Source organism: Liolophura sinensis, chromosome 8 (genome assembly GCF_032854445.1).
Source record: "Liolophura sinensis isolate JHLJ2023 chromosome 8, CUHK_Ljap_v2, whole genome shotgun sequence".
Taxonomy (NCBI): Eukaryota; Metazoa; Mollusca; class Polyplacophora; order Chitonida; family Chitonidae; genus Liolophura; species Liolophura sinensis.
Window position 1 is genome coordinate 16,710,228 of NC_088302.1, and position 20,324 is coordinate 16,730,551.

The following is a 20,324-nucleotide window of genomic DNA, read 5'->3' on the forward strand; positions in this document are numbered from 1 at the left end:
AAAAAAAACAAAAAAAGAGGTTGCTAGCCTACAGCACCCGGTGTTCCCAGGCGGTCACCCATCCAAGTACTAACCGGGCTCGACGTTGCTTAACTTCGGTGTTCAGACGAGAACCGGTGTTTTCAACGTGATATGGCCGTAGGCTCTTGTTGGGGTAAAACTTTGCTATATATTGGTGGTGAAATAAAATGCATGGAATATCAGAACAAGTGCACCAAACAGTGAAGAGGCTGGATGGCCGTTTGAACGAAGACAACAAACTCCCTGCCATCCCACGTCTGTCTTGGCTTAGATGGACCATACAAGTCACACTAGGGGCGATAACTCATATCCACATTTCCCCACCCACCAGTGTACATAGCGTGTGGCTGCGTGTGTGTGTCCGCATTGGGAGCATCGTCCCAACCCCTGTTCCATGTCAACCACTATACTTGTACTTCATTTTCTTTGCACCTAAATTTTGTTGGCAAAATATCATTTTAGTATGAGAAAAAAACGAAAATCCACAGGCTGTGAGCGCACCCATTTAGATAGCGTCTACTGAAAAAACCACGATTAAATACGTTGGTTCTACGTTTTGGGCTACACGTTTATATGCAAATATCAAGAGCCCATCATGCGGCAAAGGTGCACGTCGGCCTTGTATAAAGCAAGACGGCATGGCTGCTACTCTCGTACTTGCTTCGGCAGTACATATACTAAAATTGGAACGATACAGAGAAGATTAGCATGGCCCCTGCGCAAGGATGACACGCAAATTCGTGAAGCGTTCCATATTTTTCTTTTCTTTTCTTTTCTTTTCTCTTCAGCCCCAGTCTCTCCCAGCGCTTGTAACAGACTTTTGTTCTCCCAGCGTTTTTAAAAGATCGTCTGGATGTCCTGGAGCAGAAAAACAAAAAAGCAAGAATTCGGATTCATATCGTTGGTTCAATTCAGTTTATCCTTATTTATCTGGGTACATACATCTTGGTATTAATGAAGAAAAAGAGAGAGAGAGAAAAAAAGAAAAAAAAAAAAAAAAAAAGAGGTTGCTAGCCTACAGCACCCGGTGTTCCCAGGCGGTCACCCATCCAAGTACTAACCGGGCTCGACGTTGCTTAACTTCGGTGTTCGGACGAGAACCGGTGTTTTCAACGTGATATGGCCGTAGGCACTGGTTTGGGTAAAACTTTGCTATATATTGGTGGTGAAATAAAATGCATGGAATATCAGAACAAGTGCACCAAACAGTGAAGAGGCTGGATGGCCGTTTGAACGAAGACAACAAACTCCCTGCCATCCCACGTCTGTCTTGGCTTAGATGGACCATACAAGTCACACTAGGGGCGATAACTCATATCCACATTTCCCCACCCACCAGTGTACATAGCGTGTGGCTGCGTGTGTGTGTCCGCATTGGGAGCATCGTCCCAACCCCTGTTCCATGTCAACCACTATACTTGTACTTCATTTTCTTTGCACCTAAATTTTGTTGGCAAAATATCATTTTAGTATGAGAAAAAAACGAAAATCCACAGGCTGTGAGCGCACCCATTTAGATAGCGTCTACTGAAAAAACCACGATTAAATACATTGGTTCTACGTTTTGGGCTACACGTTTATATGCAAATATCAAGAGCCCATCATGCGGCAAAGGTGCACGTCGGCCTTGTATAAAGCAAGACGGCATGGCTGCTACTCTCGTACTTGCTTCGGCAGTACATATACTAAAATTGGAACGATACAGAGAAGATTAGCATGGCCCCTGTGCAAGGATGACACGCAAATTCGTGAAGCGTTCCATATTTTTCTTTTCTTTTCTTTTCTTTTCTCTTCAGCCCCAGTCTCTCCCAGCGCTTGTAACAGACTTTTGTTCTCCCAGCGTTTTTAAAAGATCGTCTGGATGTCCTGGAGCAGAAAAACAAAAAAGCAAGAATTCGGATTCATATCGTTGGTTCAATTCAGTTTATCCTTATTTATCTGGGTACATACATCTTGGTATTAATGAAGAAAAAGAGAGAGAGAGAAAAAAAGAAAAAAAAAAAAAAAAAAAGAGGTTGCTAGCCTACAGCACCCGGTGTTCCCAGGCGGTCACCCATCCAAGTACTAACCGGGCTCGACGTTGCTTAACTTCGGTGTTCAGACGAGAACCGGTGTTTTCAACGTGATATGGCCGTAGGCACTGGTTTGGGTAAAACTTTGCTATATATTGGTGGTGAAATAAAATGCATGGAATATCAGAACAAGTGCACCAAACAGTGAAGAGGCTGGATGGCCGTTTGAACGAAGACAACAAACTCCCTGCCATCCCACGTCTGTCTTGGCTTAGATGGACCATACAAGTCACACTAGGGGCGATAACTCATATCCACATTTCCCCACCCACCATGGGTACATACATCTTGGTATTAATGAAGAAAAAGAGAGAGAGAGAAAAAAAAAACAAAAAAAGAGGTTGCTAGCCTACAGCACCCGGTGTTCCCAGGCGGTCACCCATCCAAGTACTAACCGGGCTCGACGTTGCTTAACTTCGGTGTTCAGACGAGAACCGGTGTTTTCAACGTGATATGGCCGTAGGCTCTTGTTGGGGTAAAACTTTGCTATATATTGGTGGTGAAATAAAATGCATGGAATATCAGAACAAGTGCACCAAACAGTGAAGAGGCTGGATGGCCGTTTGAACGAAGACAACAAACTCCCTGCCATCCCACGTCTGTCTTGGCTTAGATGGACCATACAAGTCACACTAGGGGCGATAACTCATATCCACATTTCCCCACCCACCAGTGTACATAGCGTGTGGCTGCGTGTGTGTGTCCGCATTGGGAGCATCGTCCCAACCCCTGTTCCATGTCAACCACTATACTTGTACTTCATTTTCTTTGCACCTAAATTTTGTTGGCAAAATATCATTTTAGTATGAGAAAAAAACGAAAATCCACAGGCTGTGAGCGCACCCATTTAGATAGCGTCTACTGAAAAAACCACGATTAAATACGTTGGTTCTACGTTTTGGGCTACACGTTTATATGCAAATATCAAGAGCCCATCATGCGGCAAAGGTGCACGTCGGCCTTGTATAAAGCAAGACGGCATGGCTGCTACTCTCGTACTTGCTTCGGCAGTACATATACTAAAATTGGAACGATACAGAGAAGATTAGCATGGCCCCTGCGCAAGGATGACACGCAAATTCGTGAAGCGTTCCATATTTTTCTTTTCTTTTCTTTTCTTTTCTCTTCAGCCCCAGTCTCTCCCAGCGCTTGTAACAGACTTTTGTTCTCCCAGCGTTTTTAAAAGATCGTCTGGATGTCCTGGAGCAGAAAAACAAAAAAGCAAGAATTCGGATTCATATCGTTGGTTCAATTCAGTTTATCCTTATTTATCTGGGTACATACATCTTGGTATTAATGAAGAAAAAGAGAGAGAGAGAAAAAAAGAAAAAAAAAAAAAAAAAAAGAGGTTGCTAGCCTACAGCACCCGGTGTTCCCAGGCGGTCACCCATCCAAGTACTAACCGGGCTCGACGTTGCTTAACTTCGGTGTTCGGACGAGAACCGGTGTTTTCAACGTGATATGGCCGTAGGCACTGGTTTGGGTAAAACTTTGCTATATATTGGTGGTGAAATAAAATGCATGGAATATCAGAACAAGTGCACCAAACAGTGAAGAGGCTGGATGGCCGTTTGAACGAAGACAACAAACTCCCTGCCATCCCACGTCTGTCTTGGCTTAGATGGACCATACAAGTCACACTAGGGGCGATAACTCATATCCACATTTCCCCACCCACCAGTGTACATAGCGTGTGGCTGCGTGTGTGTGTCCGCATTGGGAGCATCGTCCCAACCCCTGTTCCATGTCAACCACTATACTTGTACTTCATTTTCTTTGCACCTAAATTTTGTTGGCAAAATATCATTTTAGTATGAGAAAAAAACGAAAATCCACAGGCTGTGAGCGCACCCATTTAGATAGCGTCTACTGAAAAAACCACGATTAAATACGTTGGTTCTACGTTTTGGGCTACACGTTTATATGCAAATATCAAGAGCCCATCATGCGGCAAAGGTGCACGTCGGCCTTGTATAAAGCAAGACGGCATGGCTGCTACTCTCGTACTTGCTTCGGCAGTACATATACTAAAATTGGAACGATACAGAGAAGATTAGCATGGCCCCTGCGCAAGGATGACACGCAAATTCGTGAAGCGTTCCATATTTTTCTTTTCTTTTCTTTTCTTTTCTCTTCAGCCCCAGTCTCTCCCAGCGCTTGTAACAGACTTTTGTTCTCCCAGCGTTTTTAAAAGATCGTCTGGATGTCCTGGAGCAGAAAAACAAAAAAGCAAGAATTCGGATTCATATCGTTGGTTCAATTCAGTTTATCCTTATTTATCTGGGTACATACATCTTGGTATTAATGAAGAAAAAGAGAGAGAGAGAAAAAAAGAAAAAAAAAAAAAAAAAAAGAGGTTGCTAGCCTACAGCACCCGGTGTTCCCAGGCGGTCACCCATCCAAGTACTAACCGGGCTCGACGTTGCTTAACTTCGGTGTTCGGACGAGAACCGGTGTTTTCAACGTGATATGGCCGTAGGCACTGGTTTGGGTAAAACTTTGCTATATATTGGTGGTGAAATAAAATGCATGGAATATCAGAACAAGTGCACCAAACAGTGAAGAGGCTGGATGGCCGTTTGAACGAAGACAACAAACTCCCTGCCATCCCACGTCTGTCTTGGCTTAGATGGACCATACAAGTCACACTAGGGGCGATAACTCATATCCACATTTCCCCACCCACCATGGGTACATACATCTTGGTATTAATGAAGAAAAAGAGAGAGAGAGAAAAAAAAAACAAAAAAAGAGGTTGCTAGCCTACAGCACCCGGTGTTCCCAGGCGGTCACCCATCCAAGTACTAACCGGGCTCGACGTTGCTTAACTTCGGTGTTCAGACGAGAACCGGTGTTTTCAACGTGATATGGCCGTAGGCTCTTGTTGGGGTAAAACTTTGCTATATATTGGTGGTGAAATAAAATGCATGGAATATCAGAACAAGTGCACCAAACAGTGAAGAGGCTGGATGGCCGTTTGAACGAAGACAACAAACTCCCTGCCATCCCACGTCTGTCTTGGCTTAGATGGACCATACAAGTCACACTAGGGGCGATAACTCATATCCACATTTCCCCACCCACCAGTGTACATAGCGTGTGGCTGCGTGTGTGTGTCCGCATTGGGAGCATCGTCCCAACCCCTGTTCCATGTCAACCACTATACTTGTACTTCATTTTCTTTGCACCTAAATTTTGTTGGCAAAATATCATTTTAGTATGAGAAAAAAACGAAAATCCACAGGCTGTGAGCGCACCCATTTAGATAGCGTCTACTGAAAAAACCACGATTAAATACGTTGGTTCTACGTTTTGGGCTACACGTTTATATGCAAATATCAAGAGCCCATCATGCGGCAAAGGTGCACGTCGGCCTTGTATAAAGCAAGACGGCATGGCTGCTACTCTCGTACTTGCTTCGGCAGTACATATACTAAAATTGGAACGATACAGAGAAGATTAGCATGGCCCCTGCGCAAGGATGACACGCAAATTCGTGAAGCGTTCCATATTTTTCTTTTCTTTTCTTTTCTTTTCTCTTCAGCCCCAGTCTCTCCCAGCGCTTGTAACAGACTTTTGTTCTCCCAGCGTTTTTAAAAGATCGTCTGGATGTCCTGGAGCAGAAAAACAAAAAAGCAAGAATTCGGATTCATATCGTTGGTTCAATTCAGTTTATCCTTATTTATCTGGGTACATACATCTTGGTATTAATGAAGAAAAAGAGAGAGAGAGAAAAAAAGAAAAAAAAAAAAAAAAAAAGAGGTTGCTAGCCTACAGCACCCGGTGTTCCCAGGCGGTCACCCATCCAAGTACTAACCGGGCTCGACGTTGCTTAACTTCGGTGTTCGGACGAGAACCGGTGTTTTCAACGTGATATGGCCGTAGGCACTGGTTTGGGTAAAACTTTGCTATATATTGGTGGTGAAATAAAATGCATGGAATATCAGAACAAGTGCACCAAACAGTGAAGAGGCTGGATGGCCGTTTGAACGAAGACAACAAACTCCCTGCCATCCCACGTCTGTCTTGGCTTAGATGGACCATACAAGTCACACTAGGGGCGATAACTCATATCCACATTTCCCCACCCACCATGGGTACATACATCTTGGTATTAATGAAGAAAAAGAGAGAGAGAGAAAAAAAAAACAAAAAAAGAGGTTGCTAGCCTACAGCACCCGGTGTTCCCAGGCGGTCACCCATCCAAGTACTAACCGGGCTCGACGTTGCTTAACTTCGGTGTTCAGACGAGAACCGGTGTTTTCAACGTGATATGGCCGTAGGCTCTTGTTGGGGTAAAACTTTGCTATATATTGGTGGTGAAATAAAATGCATGGAATATCAGAACAAGTGCACCAAACAGTGAAGAGGCTGGATGGCCGTTTGAACGAAGACAACAAACTCCCTGCCATCCCACGTCTGTCTTGGCTTAGATGGACCATACAAGTCACACTAGGGGCGATAACTCATATCCACATTTCCCCACCCACCAGTGTACATAGCGTGTGGCTGCGTGTGTGTGTCCGCATTGGGAGCATCGTCCCAACCCCTGTTCCATGTCAACCACTATACTTGTACTTCATTTTCTTTGCACCTAAATTTTGTTGGCAAAATATCATTTTAGTATGAGAAAAAAACGAAAATCCACAGGCTGTGAGCGCACCCATTTAGATAGCGTCTACTGAAAAAACCACGATTAAATACGTTGGTTCTACGTTTTGGGCTACACGTTTATATGCAAATATCAAGAGCCCATCATGCGGCAAAGGTGCACGTCGGCCTTGTATAAAGCAAGACGGCATGGCTGCTACTCTCGTACTTGCTTCGGCAGTACATATACTAAAATTGGAACGATACAGAGAAGATTAGCATGGCCCCTGCGCAAGGATGACACGCAAATTCGTGAAGCGTTCCATATTTTTCTTTTCTTTTCTTTTCTTTTCTCTTCAGCCCCAGTCTCTCCCAGCGCTTGTAACAGACTTTTGTTCTCCCAGCGTTTTTAAAAGATCGTCTGGATGTCCTGGAGCAGAAAAACAAAAAAGCAAGAATTCGGATTCATATCGTTGGTTCAATTCAGTTTATCCTTATTTATCTGGGTACATACATCTTGGTATTAATGAAGAAAAAGAGAGAGAGAGAAAAAAAGAAAAAAAAAAAAAAAAAAAGAGGTTGCTAGCCTACAGCACCCGGTGTTCCCAGGCGGTCACCCATCCAAGTACTAACCGGGCTCGACGTTGCTTAACTTCGGTGTTCGGACGAGAACCGGTGTTTTCAACGTGATATGGCCGTAGGCACTGGTTTGGGTAAAACTTTGCTATATATTGGTGGTGAAATAAAATGCATGGAATATCAGAACAAGTGCACCAAACAGTGAAGAGGCTGGATGGCCGTTTGAACGAAGACAACAAACTCCCTGCCATCCCACGTCTGTCTTGGCTTAGATGGACCATACAAGTCACACTAGGGGCGATAACTCATATCCACATTTCCCCACCCACCAGTGTACATAGCGTGTGGCTGCGTGTGTGTGTCCGCATTGGGAGCATCGTCCCAACCCCTGTTCCATGTCAACCACTATACTTGTACTTCATTTTCTTTGCACCTAAATTTTGTTGGCAAAATATCATTTTAGTATGAGAAAAAAACGAAAATCCACAGGCTGTGAGCGCACCCATTTAGATAGCGTCTACTGAAAAAACCACGATTAAATACGTTGGTTCTACGTTTTGGGCTACACGTTTATATGCAAATATCAAGAGCCCATCATGCGGCAAAGGTGCACGTCGGCCTTGTATAAAGCAAGACGGCATGGCTGCTACTCTCGTACTTGCTTCGGCAGTACATATACTAAAATTGGAACGATACAGAGAAGATTAGCATGGCCCCTGCGCAAGGATGACACGCAAATTCGTGAAGCGTTCCATATTTTTCTTTTCTTTTCTTTTCTTTTCTCTTCAGCCCCAGTCTCTCCCAGCGCTTGTAACAGACTTTTGTTCTCCCAGCGTTTTTAAAAGATCGTCTGGATGTCCTGGAGCAGAAAAACAAAAAAGCAAGAATTCGGATTCATATCGTTGGTTCAATTCAGTTTATCCTTATTTATCTGGGTACATACATCTTGGTATTAATGAAGAAAAAGAGAGAGAGAGAAAAAAAGAAAAAAAAAAAAAAAAAAAGAGGTTGCTAGCCTACAGCACCCGGTGTTCCCAGGCGGTCACCCATCCAAGTACTAACCGGGCTCGACGTTGCTTAACTTCGGTGTTCGGACGAGAACCGGTGTTTTCAACGTGATATGGCCGTAGGCACTGGTTTGGGTAAAACTTTGCTATATATTGGTGGTGAAATAAAATGCATGGAATATCAGAACAAGTGCACCAAACAGTGAAGAGGCTGGATGGCCGTTTGAACGAAGACAACAAACTCCCTGCCATCCCACGTCTGTCTTGGCTTAGATGGACCATACAAGTCACACTAGGGGCGATAACTCATATCCACATTTCCCCACCCACCATGGGTACATACATCTTGGTATTAATGAAGAAAAAGAGAGAGAGAGAAAAAAAAAACAAAAAAAGAGGTTGCTAGCCTACAGCACCCGGTGTTCCCAGGCGGTCACCCATCCAAGTACTAACCGGGCTCGACGTTGCTTAACTTCGGTGTTCAGACGAGAACCGGTGTTTTCAACGTGATATGGCCGTAGGCTCTTGTTGGGGTAAAACTTTGCTATATATTGGTGGTGAAATAAAATGCATGGAATATCAGAACAAGTGCACCAAACAGTGAAGAGGCTGGATGGCCGTTTGAACGAAGACAACAAACTCCCTGCCATCCCACGTCTGTCTTGGCTTAGATGGACCATACAAGTCACACTAGGGGCGATAACTCATATCCACATTTCCCCACCCACCAGTGTACATAGCGTGTGGCTGCGTGTGTGTGTCCGCATTGGGAGCATCGTCCCAACCCCTGTTCCATGTCAACCACTATACTTGTACTTCATTTTCTTTGCACCTAAATTTTGTTGGCAAAATATCATTTTAGTATGAGAAAAAAACGAAAATCCACAGGCTGTGAGCGCACCCATTTAGATAGCGTCTACTGAAAAAACCACGATTAAATACGTTGGTTCTACGTTTTGGGCTACACGTTTATATGCAAATATCAAGAGCCCATCATGCGGCAAAGGTGCACGTCGGCCTTGTATAAAGCAAGACGGCATGGCTGCTACTCTCGTACTTGCTTCGGCAGTACATATACTAAAATTGGAACGATACAGAGAAGATTAGCATGGCCCCTGCGCAAGGATGACACGCAAATTCGTGAAGCGTTCCATATTTTTCTTTTCTTTTCTTTTCTTTTCTCTTCAGCCCCAGTCTCTCCCAGCGCTTGTAACAGACTTTTGTTCTCCCAGCGTTTTTAAAAGATCGTCTGGATGTCCTGGAGCAGAAAAACAAAAAAGCAAGAATTCGGATTCATATCGTTGGTTCAATTCAGTTTATCCTTATTTATCTGGGTACATACATCTTGGTATTAATGAAGAAAAAGAGAGAGAGAGAAAAAAAGAAAAAAAAAAAAAAAAAAAGAGGTTGCTAGCCTACAGCACCCGGTGTTCCCAGGCGGTCACCCATCCAAGTACTAACCGGGCTCGACGTTGCTTAACTTCGGTGTTCGGACGAGAACCGGTGTTTTCAACGTGATATGGCCGTAGGCACTGGTTTGGGTAAAACTTTGCTATATATTGGTGGTGAAATAAAATGCATGGAATATCAGAACAAGTGCACCAAACAGTGAAGAGGCTGGATGGCCGTTTGAACGAAGACAACAAACTCCCTGCCATCCCACGTCTGTCTTGGCTTAGATGGACCATACAAGTCACACTAGGGGCGATAACTCATATCCACATTTCCCCACCCACCAGTGTACATAGCGTGTGGCTGCGTGTGTGTGTCCGCATTGGGAGCATCGTCCCAACCCCTGTTCCATGTCAACCACTATACTTGTACTTCATTTTCTTTGCACCTAAATTTTGTTGGCAAAATATCATTTTAGTATGAGAAAAAAACGAAAATCCACAGGCTGTGAGCGCACCCATTTAGATAGCGTCTACTGAAAAAACCACGATTAAATACGTTGGTTCTACGTTTTGGGCTACACGTTTATATGCAAATATCAAGAGCCCATCATGCGGCAAAGGTGCACGTCGGCCTTGTATAAAGCAAGACGGCATGGCTGCTACTCTCGTACTTGCTTCGGCAGTACATATACTAAAATTGGAACGATACAGAGAAGATTAGCATGGCCCCTGCGCAAGGATGACACGCAAATTCGTGAAGCGTTCCATATTTTTCTTTTCTTTTCTTTTCTTTTCTCTTCAGCCCCAGTCTCTCCCAGCGCTTGTAACAGACTTTTGTTCTCCCAGCGTTTTTAAAAGATCGTCTGGATGTCCTGGAGCAGAAAAACAAAAAAGCAAGAATTCGGATTCATATCGTTGGTTCAATTCAGTTTATCCTTATTTATCTGGGTACATACATCTTGGTATTAATGAAGAAAAAGAGAGAGAGAGAAAAAAAGAAAAAAAAAAAAAAAAAAAGAGGTTGCTAGCCTACAGCACCCGGTGTTCCCAGGCGGTCACCCATCCAAGTACTAACCGGGCTCGACGTTGCTTAACTTCGGTGTTCGGACGAGAACCGGTGTTTTCAACGTGATATGGCCGTAGGCACTGGTTTGGGTAAAACTTTGCTATATATTGGTGGTGAAATAAAATGCATGGAATATCAGAACAAGTGCACCAAACAGTGAAGAGGCTGGATGGCCGTTTGAACGAAGACAACAAACTCCCTGCCATCCCACGTCTGTCTTGGCTTAGATGGACCATACAAGTCACACTAGGGGCGATAACTCATATCCACATTTCCCCACCCACCATGGGTACATACATCTTGGTATTAATGAAGAAAAAGAGAGAGAGAGAAAAAAAAAACAAAAAAAGAGGTTGCTAGCCTACAGCACCCGGTGTTCCCAGGCGGTCACCCATCCAAGTACTAACCGGGCTCGACGTTGCTTAACTTCGGTGTTCAGACGAGAACCGGTGTTTTCAACGTGATATGGCCGTAGGCTCTTGTTGGGGTAAAACTTTGCTATATATTGGTGGTGAAATAAAATGCATGGAATATCAGAACAAGTGCACCAAACAGTGAAGAGGCTGGATGGCCGTTTGAACGAAGACAACAAACTCCCTGCCATCCCACGTCTGTCTTGGCTTAGATGGACCATACAAGTCACACTAGGGGCGATAACTCATATCCACATTTCCCCACCCACCAGTGTACATAGCGTGTGGCTGCGTGTGTGTGTCCGCATTGGGAGCATCGTCCCAACCCCTGTTCCATGTCAACCACTATACTTGTACTTCATTTTCTTTGCACCTAAATTTTGTTGGCAAAATATCATTTTAGTATGAGAAAAAAACGAAAATCCACAGGCTGTGAGCGCACCCATTTAGATAGCGTCTACTGAAAAAACCACGATTAAATACGTTGGTTCTACGTTTTGGGCTACACGTTTATATGCAAATATCAAGAGCCCATCATGCGGCAAAGGTGCACGTCGGCCTTGTATAAAGCAAGACGGCATGGCTGCTACTCTCGTACTTGCTTCGGCAGTACATATACTAAAATTGGAACGATACAGAGAAGATTAGCATGGCCCCTGCGCAAGGATGACACGCAAATTCGTGAAGCGTTCCATATTTTTCTTTTCTTTTCTTTTCTTTTCTCTTCAGCCCCAGTCTCTCCCAGCGCTTGTAACAGACTTTTGTTCTCCCAGCGTTTTTAAAAGATCGTCTGGATGTCCTGGAGCAGAAAAACAAAAAAGCAAGAATTCGGATTCATATCGTTGGTTCAATTCAGTTTATCCTTATTTATCTGGGTACATACATCTTGGTATTAATGAAGAAAAAGAGAGAGAGAGAAAAAAAGAAAAAAAAAAAAAAAAAAAGAGGTTGCTAGCCTACAGCACCCGGTGTTCCCAGGCGGTCACCCATCCAAGTACTAACCGGGCTCGACGTTGCTTAACTTCGGTGTTCGGACGAGAACCGGTGTTTTCAACGTGATATGGCCGTAGGCACTGGTTTGGGTAAAACTTTGCTATATATTGGTGGTGAAATAAAATGCATGGAATATCAGAACAAGTGCACCAAACAGTGAAGAGGCTGGATGGCCGTTTGAACGAAGACAACAAACTCCCTGCCATCCCACGTCTGTCTTGGCTTAGATGGACCATACAAGTCACACTAGGGGCGATAACTCATATCCACATTTCCCCACCCACCATGGGTACATACATCTTGGTATTAATGAAGAAAAAGAGAGAGAGAGAAAAAAAAAACAAAAAAAGAGGTTGCTAGCCTACAGCACCCGGTGTTCCCAGGCGGTCACCCATCCAAGTACTAACCGGGCTCGACGTTGCTTAACTTCGGTGTTCAGACGAGAACCGGTGTTTTCAACGTGATATGGCCGTAGGCTCTTGTTGGGGTAAAACTTTGCTATATATTGGTGGTGAAATAAAATGCATGGAATATCAGAACAAGTGCACCAAACAGTGAAGAGGCTGGATGGCCGTTTGAACGAAGACAACAAACTCCCTGCCATCCCACGTCTGTCTTGGCTTAGATGGACCATACAAGTCACACTAGGGGCGATAACTCATATCCACATTTCCCCACCCACCAGTGTACATAGCGTGTGGCTGCGTGTGTGTGTCCGCATTGGGAGCATCGTCCCAACCCCTGTTCCATGTCAACCACTATACTTGTACTTCATTTTCTTTGCACCTAAATTTTGTTGGCAAAATATCATTTTAGTATGAGAAAAAAACGAAAATCCACAGGCTGTGAGCGCACCCATTTAGATAGCGTCTACTGAAAAAACCACGATTAAATACGTTGGTTCTACGTTTTGGGCTACACGTTTATATGCAAATATCAAGAGCCCATCATGCGGCAAAGGTGCACGTCGGCCTTGTATAAAGCAAGACGGCATGGCTGCTACTCTCGTACTTGCTTCGGCAGTACATATACTAAAATTGGAACGATACAGAGAAGATTAGCATGGCCCCTGCGCAAGGATGACACGCAAATTCGTGAAGCGTTCCATATTTTTCTTTTCTTTTCTTTTCTTTTCTCTTCAGCCCCAGTCTCTCCCAGCGCTTGTAACAGACTTTTGTTCTCCCAGCGTTTTTAAAAGATCGTCTGGATGTCCTGGAGCAGAAAAACAAAAAAGCAAGAATTCGGATTCATATCGTTGGTTCAATTCAGTTTATCCTTATTTATCTGGGTACATACATCTTGGTATTAATGAAGAAAAAGAGAGAGAGAGAAAAAAAGAAAAAAAAAAAAAAAAAAAGAGGTTGCTAGCCTACAGCACCCGGTGTTCCCAGGCGGTCACCCATCCAAGTACTAACCGGGCTCGACGTTGCTTAACTTCGGTGTTCGGACGAGAACCGGTGTTTTCAACGTGATATGGCCGTAGGCACTGGTTTGGGTAAAACTTTGCTATATATTGGTGGTGAAATAAAATGCATGGAATATCAGAACAAGTGCACCAAACAGTGAAGAGGCTGGATGGCCGTTTGAACGAAGACAACAAACTCCCTGCCATCCCACGTCTGTCTTGGCTTAGATGGACCATACAAGTCACACTAGGGGCGATAACTCATATCCACATTTCCCCACCCACCATGGGTACATACATCTTGGTATTAATGAAGAAAAAGAGAGAGAGAGAAAAAAAAAACAAAAAAAGAGGTTGCTAGCCTACAGCACCCGGTGTTCCCAGGCGGTCACCCATCCAAGTACTAACCGGGCTCGACGTTGCTTAACTTCGGTGTTCGGACGAGAACCGGTGTTTTCAACGTGATATGGCCGTAGGCTCTTGTTGGGGTAAAACTTTGCTATATATTGGTGGTGAAATAAAATGCATGGAATATCAGAACAAGTGCACCAAACAGTGAAGAGGCTGGATGGCCGTTTGAACGAAGACAACAAACTCCCTGCCATCCCACGTCTGTCTTGGCTTAGATGGACCATACAAGTCACACTAGGGGCGATAACTCATATCCACATTTCCCCACCCACCAGTGTACATAGCGTGTGGCTGCGTGTGTGTGTCCGCATTGGGAGCATCGTCCCAACCCCTGTTCCATGTCAACCACTATACTTGTACTTCATTTTCTTTGCACCTAAATTTTGTTGGCAAAATATCATTTTAGTATGAGAAAAAAACGAAAATCCACAGGCTGTGAGCGCACCCATTTAGATAGCGTCTACTGAAAAAACCACGATTAAATACGTTGGTTCTACGTTTTGGGCTACACGTTTATATGCAAATATCAAGAGCCCATCATGCGGCAAAGGTGCACGTCGGCCTTGTATAAAGCAAGACGGCATGGCTGCTACTCTCGTACTTGCTTCGGCAGTACATATACTAAAATTGGAACGATACAGAGAAGATTAGCATGGCCCCTGCGCAAGGATGACACGCAAATTCGTGAAGCGTTCCATATTTTTCTTTTCTTTTCTTTTCTTTTCTCTTCAGCCCCAGTCTCTCCCAGCGCTTGTAACAGACTTTTGTTCTCCCAGCGTTTTTAAAAGATCGTCTGGATGTCCTGGAGCAGAAAAACAAAAAAGCAAGAATTCGGATTCATATCGTTGGTTCAATTCAGTTTATCCTTATTTATCTGGGTACATACATCTTGGTATTAATGAAGAAAAAGAGAGAGAGAGAAAAAAAGAAAAAAAAAAAAAAAAAAAGAGGTTGCTAGCCTACAGCACCCGGTGTTCCCAGGCGGTCACCCATCCAAGTACTAACCGGGCTCGACGTTGCTTAACTTCGGTGTTCGGACGAGAACCGGTGTTTTCAACGTGATATGGCCGTAGGCACTGGTTTGGGTAAAACTTTGCTATATATTGGTGGTGAAATAAAATGCATGGAATATCAGAACAAGTGCACCAAACAGTGAAGAGGCTGGATGGCCGTTTGAACGAAGACAACAAACTCCCTGCCATCCCACGTCTGTCTTGGCTTAGATGGACCATACAAGTCACACTAGGGGCGATAACTCATATCCACATTTCCCCACCCACCAGTGTACATAGCGTGTGGCTGCGTGTGTGTGTCCGCATTGGGAGCATCGTCCCAACCCCTGTTCCATGTCAACCACTATACTTGTACTTCATTTTCTTTGCACCTAAATTTTGTTGGCAAAATATCATTTTAGTATGAGAAAAAAACGAAAATCCACAGGCTGTGAGCGCACCCATTTAGATAGCGTCTACTGAAAAAACCACGATTAAATACGTTGGTTCTACGTTTTGGGCTACACGTTTATATGCAAATATCAAGAGCCCATCATGCGGCAAAGGTGCACGTCGGCCTTGTATAAAGCAAGACGGCATGGCTGCTACTCTCGTACTTGCTTCGGCAGTACATATACTAAAATTGGAACGATACAGAGAAGATTAGCATGGCCCCTGCGCAAGGATGACACGCAAATTCGTGAAGCGTTCCATATTTTTCTTTTCTTTTCTTTTCTTTTCTCTTCAGCCCCAGTCTCTCCCAGCGCTTGTAACAGACTTTTGTTCTCCCAGCGTTTTTAAAAGATCGTCTGGATGTCCTGGAGCAGAAAAACAAAAAAGCAAGAATTCGGATTCATATCGTTGGTTCAATTCAGTTTATCCTTATTTATCTGGGTACATACATCTTGGTATTAATGAAGAAAAAGAGAGAGAGAGAAAAAAAGAAAAAAAAAAAAAAAAAAGAGGTTGCTAGCCTACAGCACCCGGTGTTCCCAGGCGGTCACCCATCCAAGTACTAACCGGGCTCGACGTTGCTTAACTTCGGTGTTCGGACGAGAACCGGTGTTTTCAACGTGATATGGCCGTAGGCACTGGTTTGGGTAAAACTTTGCTATATATTGGTGGTGAAATAAAATGCATGGAATATCAGAACAAGTGCACCAAACAGTGAAGAGGCTGGATGGCCGTTTGAACGAAGACAACAAACTCCCTGCCATCCCACGTCTGTCTTGGCTTAGATGGACCATACAAGTCACACTAGGGGCGATAACTCATATCCACATTTCCCCACCCACCATGGGTACATACATCTTGGTATTAATGAAGAAAAAGAGAGAGAGAGAAAAAAAAAACAAAAAAAGAGGTTGCTAGCCTACAGCACCCGGTGTTCCCAGGCGGTCACCCATCCAAGTACTAACCGGGCTCGACGTTGCTTAACTTCGGTGTTCAGACGAGAACCGGTGTTTTCAACGTGATATGGCCGTAGGCTCTTGTTGGGGTAAAACTTTGCTATATATTGGTGGTGAAATAAAATGCATGGAATATCAGAACAAGTGCACCAAACAGTGAAGAGGCTGGATGGCCGTTTGAACGAAGACAACAAACTCCCTGCCATCCCACGTCTGTCTTGGCTTAGATGGACCATACAAGTCACACTAGGGGCGATAACTCATATCCACATTTCCCCACCCACCAGTGTACATAGCGTGTGGCTGCGTGTGTGTGTCCGCATTGGGAGCATCGTCCCAACCCCTGTTCCATGTCAACCACTATACTTGTACTTCATTTTCTTTGCACCTAAATTTTGTTGGCAAAATATCATTTTAGTATGAGAAAAAAACGAAAATCCACAGGCTGTGAGCGCACCCATTTAGATAGCGTCTACTGAAAAAACCACGATTAAATACGTTGGTTCTACGTTTTGGGCTACACGTTTATATGCAAATATCAAGAGCCCATCATGCGGCAAAGGTGCACGTCGGCCTTGTATAAAGCAAGACGGCATGGCTGCTACTCTCGTACTTGCTTCGGCAGTACATATACTAAAATTGGAACGATACAGAGAAGATTAGCATGGCCCCTGCGCAAGGATGACACGCAAATTCGTGAAGCGTTCCATATTTTTCTTTTCTTTTCTTTTCTTTTCTCTTCAGCCCCAGTCTCTCCCAGCGCTTGTAACAGACTTTTGTTCTCCCAGCGTTTTTAAAAGATCGTCTGGATGTCCTGGAGCAGAAAAACAAAAAAGCAAGAATTCGGATTCATATCGTTGGTTCAATTCAGTTTATCCTTATTTATCTGGGTACATACATCTTGGTATTAATGAAGAAAAAGAGAGAGAGAGAAAAAAAGAAAAAAAAAAAAAAAAAAGAGGTTGCTAGCCTACAGCACCCGGTGTTCCCAGGCGGTCACCCATCCAAGTACTAACCGGGCTCGACGTTGCTTAACTTCGGTGTTCGGACGAGAACCGGTGTTTTCAACGTGATATGGCCGTAGGCACTGGTTTGGGTAAAACTTTGCTATATATTGGTGGTGAAATAAAATGCATGGAATATCAGAACAAGTGCACCAAACAGTGAAGAGGCTGGATGGCCGTTTGAACGAAGACAACAAACTCCCTGCCATCCCACGTCTGTCTTGGCTTAGATGGACCATACAAGTCACACTAGGGGCGATAACTCATATCCACATTTCCCCACCCACCATGGGTACATACATCTTGGTATTAATGAAGAAAAAGAGAGAGAGAGAAAAAAAAAACAAAAAAAGAGGTTGCTAGCCTACAGCACCCGGTGTTCCCAGGCGGTCACCCATCCAAGTACTAACCGGGCTCGACGTTGCTTAACTTCGGTGTTCAGACGAGAACCGGTGTTTTCAACGTGATATGGCCGTAGGCTCTTGTTGGGGTAAAACTTTGCTATATATTGGTGGTGAAATAAAATGCATGGAATATCAGAACAAGTGCACCAAACAGTGAAGAGGCTGGATGGCCGTTTGAACGAAGACAACAAACTCCCTGCCATCCCACGTCTGTCTTGGCTTAGATGGACCATACAAGTCACACTAGGGGCGATAACTCATATCCACATTTCCCCACCCACCAGTGTACATAGCGTGTGGCTGCGTGTGTGTGTCCGCATTGGGAGCATCGTCCCAACCCCTGTTCCATGTCAACCACTATACTTGTACTTCATTTTCTTTGCACCTAAATTTTGTTGGCAAAATATCATTTTAGTATGAGAAAAAAACGAAAATCCACAGGCTGTGAGCGCACCCATTTAGATAGTGTCTACTGAAAAAACCACGATTAAATACGTTGGTTCTACGTTTTGGGCTACACGTTTATATGCAAATATCAAGAGCCCATCATGCGGCAAAGGTGCACGTCGGCCTTGTATAAAGCAAGACGGCATGGCTGCTACTCTCGTACTTGCTTCGGCAGTACATATACTAAAATTGGAACGATACAGAGAAGATTAGCATGGCCCCTGCGCAAGGATGACACGCAAATTCGTGAAGCGTTCCATATTTTTCTTTTCTTTTCTTTTCTTTTCTCTTCAGCCCCAGTCTCTCCCAGCGCTTGTAACAGACTTTTGTTCTCCCAGCGTTTTTAAAAGATCGTCTGGATGTCCTGGAGCAGAAAAACAAAAAAGCAAGAATTCGGATTCATATCGTTGGTTCAATTCAGTTTATCCTTATTTATCTGGGTACATACATCTTGGTATTAATGAAGAAAAAGAGAGAGAGAGAAAAAAAGAAAAAAAAAAAAAAAAAAGAGGTTGCTAGCCTACAGCACCCGGTGTTCCCAGGCGGTCACCCATCCAAGTACTAACCGGGCTCGACGTTGCTTAACTTCGGTGTTCGGACGAGAACCGGTGTTTTCAACGTGATATGGCCGTAGGCACTGGTTTGGGTAAAACTTTGCTATATATTGGTGGTGAAATAAAATGCATGGAATATCAGAACAAGTGCACCAAACAGTGAAGAGGCTGGATGGCCGTTTGAACGAAGACAACAAACTCCCTGCCATCCCACGTCTGTCTTGGCTTAGATGGACCATACAAGTCACACTAGGGGCGATAACTCATATCCCATTTCCCCACCCACCATGGGTACATACATCTTGGTATTAATGAAGAAAAAGAGAGAGAGAGAAAAAAAAAACAAAAAAAGAGGTTGCTAGCCTACAGCACCCGGTGTTCCCAGGCGGTCACCCATCCAAGTACTAACCGGGCTCGACGTTGCTTAACTTCGGTGTTCGGACGAGAACCGGTGTTTTCAACGTGATATGGCCGTAGGCTCTTGTTGGGGTAAAACTTTGCTATATATTGGTGGTGAAATAAAATGCATGGAATATCAGAACAAGTGCACCAAACAGTGAAGAGGCTGGATGGCCGTTTGAACGAAGACAACAAACTCCCTGCCATCCCACGTCTGTCTTGGCTTAGATGGACCATACAAGTCACACTAGGGGCGATAACTCATATCCACATTTCCCCACCCACCAGTGTACATAGCGTGTGGCTGCGTGTGTGTGTCCGCATTGGGAGCATCGTCCCAACCCCTGTTCCATGTCAACCACTATACTTGTACTTCATTTTCTTTGCACCTAAATTTTGTTGGCAAAATATCATTTTAGTATGAGAAAAAAACGAAAATCCACAGGCTGTGAGCGCACCCATTTAGATAGCGTCTACTGAAAAAACCACGATTAAATACGTTGGTTCTACGTTTTGGGCTACACGTTTATATGCAAATATCAAGAGCCCATCATGCGGCAAAGGTGCACGTCGGCCTTGTATAAAGCAAGACGGCATGGCTGCTACTCTCGTACTTGCTTCGGCAGTACATATACTAAAATTGGAACGATACAGAGAAGATTAGCATGGCCCCTGCGCAAGGATGACACGCAAATTCGTGAAGCGTTCCATATTTTTCTTTTCTTTTCTTTTCTTTTCTCTTCAGCCCCAGTCTCTCCCAGCGCTTGTAACAGACTTTTGTTCTCCCAGCGTTTTTAAAAGATCGTCTGGATGTCCTGGAGCAGAAAAACAAAAAAGCAAGAATTCGGATTCATATCGTTGGTTCAATTCAGTTTATCCTTATTTATCTGGGTACATACATCTTGGTATTAATGAAGAAAAAGAGAGAGAGAGAAAAAAAGAAAAAAAAAAAAAAAAAAGAGGTTGCTAGCCTACAGCACCCGGTGTTCCCAGGCGGTCACCCATCCAAGTACTAACCGGGCTCGACGTTGCTTAACTTCGGTGTTCGGACGAGAACCGGTGTTTTCAACGTGATATGGCCGTAGGCACTGGTTTGGGTAAAACTTTGCTATATATTGGTGGTGAAATAAAATGCATGGAATATCAGAACAAGTGCACCAAACA

General features: G+C 44.0%; 43 non-coding genes across 43 annotated transcripts; 16 read left to right on the plus strand and 27 right to left on the minus strand.

The window, feature by feature from the left end:
• Window positions 1-25: 25 nt before the first annotated feature.
• On the minus strand, window positions 26-144 carry LOC135474282 (5S ribosomal RNA). The gene has a single exon (XR_010444771.1). It is a non-coding gene; the product is annotated as a 5S ribosomal RNA (ribosomal RNA).
• A 530-nt stretch (window positions 145-674) lies between these two features.
• Window positions 675-781, plus strand: LOC135474370 (U6 spliceosomal RNA). The gene has a single exon (XR_010444854.1). It is a non-coding gene; the product is annotated as a U6 spliceosomal RNA (small nuclear RNA).
• Window positions 782-1,033: 252 nt separating this feature from the next.
• Window positions 1,034-1,152, minus strand: LOC135474301 (5S ribosomal RNA). Its single transcript, XR_010444789.1, has one exon. It is a non-coding gene; the product is annotated as a 5S ribosomal RNA (ribosomal RNA).
• A 530-nt stretch (window positions 1,153-1,682) lies between these two features.
• On the plus strand, window positions 1,683-1,789 carry LOC135474486 (U6 spliceosomal RNA). The gene has a single exon (XR_010444963.1). It is a non-coding gene; the product is annotated as a U6 spliceosomal RNA (small nuclear RNA).
• Window positions 1,790-2,041: 252 nt separating this feature from the next.
• On the minus strand, window positions 2,042-2,160 carry LOC135474283 (5S ribosomal RNA). Its single transcript, XR_010444772.1, has one exon. It is a non-coding gene; the product is annotated as a 5S ribosomal RNA (ribosomal RNA).
• A 279-nt stretch (window positions 2,161-2,439) lies between these two features.
• LOC135474284 (5S ribosomal RNA) lies at window positions 2,440-2,558 on the minus strand. The gene has a single exon (XR_010444773.1). It is a non-coding gene; the product is annotated as a 5S ribosomal RNA (ribosomal RNA).
• Window positions 2,559-3,088: 530 nt separating this feature from the next.
• Window positions 3,089-3,195, plus strand: LOC135474371 (U6 spliceosomal RNA). The gene has a single exon (XR_010444855.1). It is a non-coding gene; the product is annotated as a U6 spliceosomal RNA (small nuclear RNA).
• Window positions 3,196-3,447: 252 nt separating this feature from the next.
• LOC135474313 (5S ribosomal RNA) lies at window positions 3,448-3,566 on the minus strand. The gene has a single exon (XR_010444800.1). It is a non-coding gene; the product is annotated as a 5S ribosomal RNA (ribosomal RNA).
• Window positions 3,567-4,096: 530 nt separating this feature from the next.
• On the plus strand, window positions 4,097-4,203 carry LOC135474373 (U6 spliceosomal RNA). The gene has a single exon (XR_010444857.1). It is a non-coding gene; the product is annotated as a U6 spliceosomal RNA (small nuclear RNA).
• A 252-nt stretch (window positions 4,204-4,455) lies between these two features.
• Window positions 4,456-4,574, minus strand: LOC135474325 (5S ribosomal RNA). The gene has a single exon (XR_010444811.1). It is a non-coding gene; the product is annotated as a 5S ribosomal RNA (ribosomal RNA).
• A 279-nt stretch (window positions 4,575-4,853) lies between these two features.
• On the minus strand, window positions 4,854-4,972 carry LOC135474285 (5S ribosomal RNA). Its single transcript, XR_010444774.1, has one exon. It is a non-coding gene; the product is annotated as a 5S ribosomal RNA (ribosomal RNA).
• A 530-nt stretch (window positions 4,973-5,502) lies between these two features.
• On the plus strand, window positions 5,503-5,609 carry LOC135474374 (U6 spliceosomal RNA). The gene has a single exon (XR_010444858.1). It is a non-coding gene; the product is annotated as a U6 spliceosomal RNA (small nuclear RNA).
• A 252-nt stretch (window positions 5,610-5,861) lies between these two features.
• Window positions 5,862-5,980, minus strand: LOC135474336 (5S ribosomal RNA). Its single transcript, XR_010444822.1, has one exon. It is a non-coding gene; the product is annotated as a 5S ribosomal RNA (ribosomal RNA).
• Window positions 5,981-6,259: 279 nt separating this feature from the next.
• LOC135474286 (5S ribosomal RNA) lies at window positions 6,260-6,378 on the minus strand. Its single transcript, XR_010444775.1, has one exon. It is a non-coding gene; the product is annotated as a 5S ribosomal RNA (ribosomal RNA).
• Window positions 6,379-6,908: 530 nt separating this feature from the next.
• On the plus strand, window positions 6,909-7,015 carry LOC135474376 (U6 spliceosomal RNA). The gene has a single exon (XR_010444859.1). It is a non-coding gene; the product is annotated as a U6 spliceosomal RNA (small nuclear RNA).
• Window positions 7,016-7,267: 252 nt separating this feature from the next.
• LOC135474347 (5S ribosomal RNA) lies at window positions 7,268-7,386 on the minus strand. The gene has a single exon (XR_010444833.1). It is a non-coding gene; the product is annotated as a 5S ribosomal RNA (ribosomal RNA).
• A 530-nt stretch (window positions 7,387-7,916) lies between these two features.
• On the plus strand, window positions 7,917-8,023 carry LOC135474377 (U6 spliceosomal RNA). Its single transcript, XR_010444860.1, has one exon. It is a non-coding gene; the product is annotated as a U6 spliceosomal RNA (small nuclear RNA).
• A 252-nt stretch (window positions 8,024-8,275) lies between these two features.
• Window positions 8,276-8,394, minus strand: LOC135474360 (5S ribosomal RNA). The gene has a single exon (XR_010444844.1). It is a non-coding gene; the product is annotated as a 5S ribosomal RNA (ribosomal RNA).
• A 279-nt stretch (window positions 8,395-8,673) lies between these two features.
• LOC135474287 (5S ribosomal RNA) lies at window positions 8,674-8,792 on the minus strand. Its single transcript, XR_010444776.1, has one exon. It is a non-coding gene; the product is annotated as a 5S ribosomal RNA (ribosomal RNA).
• Window positions 8,793-9,322: 530 nt separating this feature from the next.
• LOC135474378 (U6 spliceosomal RNA) lies at window positions 9,323-9,429 on the plus strand. The gene has a single exon (XR_010444861.1). It is a non-coding gene; the product is annotated as a U6 spliceosomal RNA (small nuclear RNA).
• Window positions 9,430-9,681: 252 nt separating this feature from the next.
• Window positions 9,682-9,800, minus strand: LOC135474372 (5S ribosomal RNA). Its single transcript, XR_010444856.1, has one exon. It is a non-coding gene; the product is annotated as a 5S ribosomal RNA (ribosomal RNA).
• A 530-nt stretch (window positions 9,801-10,330) lies between these two features.
• On the plus strand, window positions 10,331-10,437 carry LOC135474379 (U6 spliceosomal RNA). The gene has a single exon (XR_010444862.1). It is a non-coding gene; the product is annotated as a U6 spliceosomal RNA (small nuclear RNA).
• Window positions 10,438-10,689: 252 nt separating this feature from the next.
• Window positions 10,690-10,808, minus strand: LOC135474384 (5S ribosomal RNA). The gene has a single exon (XR_010444867.1). It is a non-coding gene; the product is annotated as a 5S ribosomal RNA (ribosomal RNA).
• A 279-nt stretch (window positions 10,809-11,087) lies between these two features.
• Window positions 11,088-11,206, minus strand: LOC135474288 (5S ribosomal RNA). Its single transcript, XR_010444777.1, has one exon. It is a non-coding gene; the product is annotated as a 5S ribosomal RNA (ribosomal RNA).
• Window positions 11,207-11,736: 530 nt separating this feature from the next.
• Window positions 11,737-11,843, plus strand: LOC135474380 (U6 spliceosomal RNA). The gene has a single exon (XR_010444863.1). It is a non-coding gene; the product is annotated as a U6 spliceosomal RNA (small nuclear RNA).
• Window positions 11,844-12,095: 252 nt separating this feature from the next.
• LOC135474395 (5S ribosomal RNA) lies at window positions 12,096-12,214 on the minus strand. Its single transcript, XR_010444878.1, has one exon. It is a non-coding gene; the product is annotated as a 5S ribosomal RNA (ribosomal RNA).
• Window positions 12,215-12,493: 279 nt separating this feature from the next.
• Window positions 12,494-12,612, minus strand: LOC135474290 (5S ribosomal RNA). The gene has a single exon (XR_010444779.1). It is a non-coding gene; the product is annotated as a 5S ribosomal RNA (ribosomal RNA).
• Window positions 12,613-13,142: 530 nt separating this feature from the next.
• On the plus strand, window positions 13,143-13,249 carry LOC135474381 (U6 spliceosomal RNA). Its single transcript, XR_010444864.1, has one exon. It is a non-coding gene; the product is annotated as a U6 spliceosomal RNA (small nuclear RNA).
• Window positions 13,250-13,501: 252 nt separating this feature from the next.
• LOC135474406 (5S ribosomal RNA) lies at window positions 13,502-13,620 on the minus strand. Its single transcript, XR_010444889.1, has one exon. It is a non-coding gene; the product is annotated as a 5S ribosomal RNA (ribosomal RNA).
• A 279-nt stretch (window positions 13,621-13,899) lies between these two features.
• Window positions 13,900-14,018, minus strand: LOC135474418 (5S ribosomal RNA). Its single transcript, XR_010444900.1, has one exon. It is a non-coding gene; the product is annotated as a 5S ribosomal RNA (ribosomal RNA).
• A 530-nt stretch (window positions 14,019-14,548) lies between these two features.
• LOC135474382 (U6 spliceosomal RNA) lies at window positions 14,549-14,655 on the plus strand. The gene has a single exon (XR_010444865.1). It is a non-coding gene; the product is annotated as a U6 spliceosomal RNA (small nuclear RNA).
• Window positions 14,656-14,907: 252 nt separating this feature from the next.
• LOC135474429 (5S ribosomal RNA) lies at window positions 14,908-15,026 on the minus strand. Its single transcript, XR_010444911.1, has one exon. It is a non-coding gene; the product is annotated as a 5S ribosomal RNA (ribosomal RNA).
• A 530-nt stretch (window positions 15,027-15,556) lies between these two features.
• On the plus strand, window positions 15,557-15,663 carry LOC135474383 (U6 spliceosomal RNA). Its single transcript, XR_010444866.1, has one exon. It is a non-coding gene; the product is annotated as a U6 spliceosomal RNA (small nuclear RNA).
• Window positions 15,664-15,914: 251 nt separating this feature from the next.
• LOC135474441 (5S ribosomal RNA) lies at window positions 15,915-16,033 on the minus strand. Its single transcript, XR_010444922.1, has one exon. It is a non-coding gene; the product is annotated as a 5S ribosomal RNA (ribosomal RNA).
• A 279-nt stretch (window positions 16,034-16,312) lies between these two features.
• LOC135474291 (5S ribosomal RNA) lies at window positions 16,313-16,431 on the minus strand. Its single transcript, XR_010444780.1, has one exon. It is a non-coding gene; the product is annotated as a 5S ribosomal RNA (ribosomal RNA).
• A 530-nt stretch (window positions 16,432-16,961) lies between these two features.
• LOC135474385 (U6 spliceosomal RNA) lies at window positions 16,962-17,068 on the plus strand. Its single transcript, XR_010444868.1, has one exon. It is a non-coding gene; the product is annotated as a U6 spliceosomal RNA (small nuclear RNA).
• A 251-nt stretch (window positions 17,069-17,319) lies between these two features.
• On the minus strand, window positions 17,320-17,438 carry LOC135474453 (5S ribosomal RNA). The gene has a single exon (XR_010444933.1). It is a non-coding gene; the product is annotated as a 5S ribosomal RNA (ribosomal RNA).
• Window positions 17,439-17,717: 279 nt separating this feature from the next.
• Window positions 17,718-17,836, minus strand: LOC135474292 (5S ribosomal RNA). Its single transcript, XR_010444781.1, has one exon. It is a non-coding gene; the product is annotated as a 5S ribosomal RNA (ribosomal RNA).
• Window positions 17,837-18,366: 530 nt separating this feature from the next.
• Window positions 18,367-18,473, plus strand: LOC135474386 (U6 spliceosomal RNA). Its single transcript, XR_010444869.1, has one exon. It is a non-coding gene; the product is annotated as a U6 spliceosomal RNA (small nuclear RNA).
• Window positions 18,474-18,724: 251 nt separating this feature from the next.
• On the minus strand, window positions 18,725-18,843 carry LOC135474466 (5S ribosomal RNA). Its single transcript, XR_010444944.1, has one exon. It is a non-coding gene; the product is annotated as a 5S ribosomal RNA (ribosomal RNA).
• Window positions 18,844-19,121: 278 nt separating this feature from the next.
• LOC135474477 (5S ribosomal RNA) lies at window positions 19,122-19,240 on the minus strand. Its single transcript, XR_010444955.1, has one exon. It is a non-coding gene; the product is annotated as a 5S ribosomal RNA (ribosomal RNA).
• Window positions 19,241-19,770: 530 nt separating this feature from the next.
• Window positions 19,771-19,877, plus strand: LOC135474387 (U6 spliceosomal RNA). The gene has a single exon (XR_010444870.1). It is a non-coding gene; the product is annotated as a U6 spliceosomal RNA (small nuclear RNA).
• A 251-nt stretch (window positions 19,878-20,128) lies between these two features.
• On the minus strand, window positions 20,129-20,247 carry LOC135474490 (5S ribosomal RNA). Its single transcript, XR_010444967.1, has one exon. It is a non-coding gene; the product is annotated as a 5S ribosomal RNA (ribosomal RNA).
• Window positions 20,248-20,324: the final 77 nt, after the last annotated feature.